Below are 2,911 nucleotides of genomic sequence, written 5' to 3' on the forward strand. Positions count from 1 at the left end.
CCTTCTGTGTAGCAATGAGGACAATCCTCAGATTAGGGCGCTAGTCCGCACAATTGCTTACAATATCTTTCAACTTAGTATTTCTCTAGGAACGTATTAAAACAGAGAGCTAAAGTGCGAGCTATTAATCTACAACATAATTTGCAAAGACAATTTTGACAATGTTCATGATAATTAAGTTCATCCAATCAAATTGTTTAATGAACTCCCACTCAGATAGACATCCTTCTAGTCATCTAAGTGATACATGATCCGAATCGACTAGGCCGTGTCCGATCATCACGTGAGACAGACTAGTCATCAACAGTGAACATCTCCATGTTGATCATATCTACTATACGACTCATGTTCGACCTTTCGGTCTCTCGTATTCCGAGGACATGTCTGTACATGCTAGGCTCGTCAAGTCAACCTAAGTGTTTTGCATGTGTATATCTGGCTTATATCCGTTGTATGTGAACGTTAGAATCTATCACACCCGATCATCACGTGGTGCTTCGAAACAACGAAACTTCGCAACGGCGCACAGTTAAGGGGAACACATTTCTTCAAATTTTAGTGAGGGATCATCTTATCTATGCTACCGTCGTTCTAAGAAAATAAGATGTAAACATGACAAACATCAAATGCAAATCATAAATTGACATGATATGGCCAATATCATCTTGTGCCTTTGATCTCCATCTTCGAGGTGCGGCATGATCACCTTCGTCACCGACATGACTCCATGATCTCCATCATCATGATCTCCATCATCGTGTCTTCATGAAGTTGTCTCGCCAACTATTACTTCTACTACTATGGCCAACAGTTAGCAATAAAGTAAAGTAATTACATGGCGTTTTCATTGACACGCAGTTCATACAAGACAAGTCCTATGGCTCCTGCCGGTTGTCATCCTCATCGACATGCAAGTCGTGATTCCTATTACAAGAACATGATCAATCTCATACATCACATATACCATTCATCACATCCTTTTGGCCATATCACATCACCTAGCATACCCTGCAAAAACAAGTTAGATGTCCTCTAATTGTTGTTGCATGTTTTACGTGGCTGCTATGGGTTTCTAGCAAGAACGTTTCTTACCTACGCAAAAGCCACAACGGTGATATGCCAATTGCTATTTACCCTTCATAAGGACCCTTTTCATCGAATCCGATTCAACTAAAGTGGGAGAGACAGACACCCGCTAGCCACCTTATGCATCAAGTGCATGTCGGTCGGTGGAACCAGTCTCACGCATGTGTAGGTGTAAGGTCGGTCCGGGCCGCTTCATCCCACAATGCCGCCGAATCAATATAAGACTAGTAACGGTAAGAAAATTGACCAAATCATCGCCCACAACCACGTTCTGTTTGACTCGTGCATAGAATCTATGCATAGACCTAGCCAGGGGCGGATCTGGAGCTAATCTTACCCTGAAGCACCACTTAACTATGGCATAAATTTTTCAAGCGAGGATGCAATGAATAAAGAAATGTTTCAGATCTTGTAACACGAATTACAGAACATAATATAAGTCGGTTTATAAAAAACAAAATGTAAGAGGTAAACGGCTTTATAAAACAGTAAAACAAATGACAATTTACTTCAAAAGGATGTCTTGCATTCTCAGATTCCAAAACACCTCATCACACACCAAGACTCAATAACCTACAGTATAAAAACTAGTATTGAATTTTCAAGTAGAAGTGTGGAACATAATAAAATGCACAAATGAAAGTACGTTAATTTGCTTTTTTTATGAATTACCTTCAGTAAACTCTTTTCCTTCTAGCCATGAAATACTCAACCACTTGATCATTGGTGACCTTTTTCATCTCTTCTTTCTCCACATAACAAATAACATCATCACTCAAGCTGTCATCATTGAGGCGACTGCGCAAGTCAGTTTTGACCAATTTCATTGCTGAAGAGCACCTCTCAACTGTAGCAGTAGCAATAGGCAACACAATTACTAGTTTCAACAACCGATAAAACAAAGGATACATAATATGTCTCCTTGTTTGCACCATTTTTTTGAAAGCTCGGTGATTGTTGCTATGTTGGAAAAGCTATCATCTGTGCGCACATCAGCAATATAGAGACGTAGATTCTTATCAAGATCCCTCAAATCCCCAGAATCAAAATCCCGAGGGTATAGTTTAGCCAAACTCATGAGATTATCCAAATTGAAATCACGAAATGAGTCTCTTGGACTCAAAGCGGCTGACAAAACAAGCAAATTAGAGGATGCCTCACTGAACCTGCAGTCATGCTCTTGAACTAGCCAATCAAAAACATCGTTGAAGCAATCAACCTGATAGTGATGTTTGTTGGTAATTCCAGTTACCTGCCTTCTCTTTTTTAGATTAACATATGCTTCTTCCATGTCCAACTCTACAATAGCATAGATTCCCATCCATCTTCTCTAAGTTCATTCAAAACTGTTCTAGTTGACTTGACACATTTCATGGCATTTACTATGTCTTGATCCTTCCGCTGCAATGCTAATGACAATGTGTTGGTAGTACTGAGTATTGTCAACATGAGATGCAAGTAGAAGACAAAGTCAAAAGATTGAAAGTACACTAGAAGACCGATTGCTTGGTCTCTATTTGTTCTATCAGTGTCTTCTTCTTCAATAAATTCAAGAACTTTAATAACTGACCTGAACATGGCAACCAAACTCTTAAGTGTTTTAGCATGTGAACCCCAACGAGTGTCTCCGGGTCTTTGAAGACACTGCTCTTGATTCTGACCTGTTCTTGTTGTAAGCTGCCCACACCCTAAAGCCTTGCTCACTTCTTCAAGATTTATATCTCTAATCATGTCTCTTCTCTTGGAAGAACCACCCACAACATTTAACAAGGTAGAAATCATACCGAAGAAATTACTAATTCCTTTATGCTTTCTTACAACAGCC

The sequence above is a fragment of the Triticum aestivum genome, chromosome 3A, assembly GCF_018294505.1.
Source record: "Triticum aestivum cultivar Chinese Spring chromosome 3A, IWGSC CS RefSeq v2.1, whole genome shotgun sequence".
NCBI classification, from domain to species: Eukaryota; Viridiplantae; Streptophyta; class Magnoliopsida; order Poales; family Poaceae; genus Triticum; species Triticum aestivum.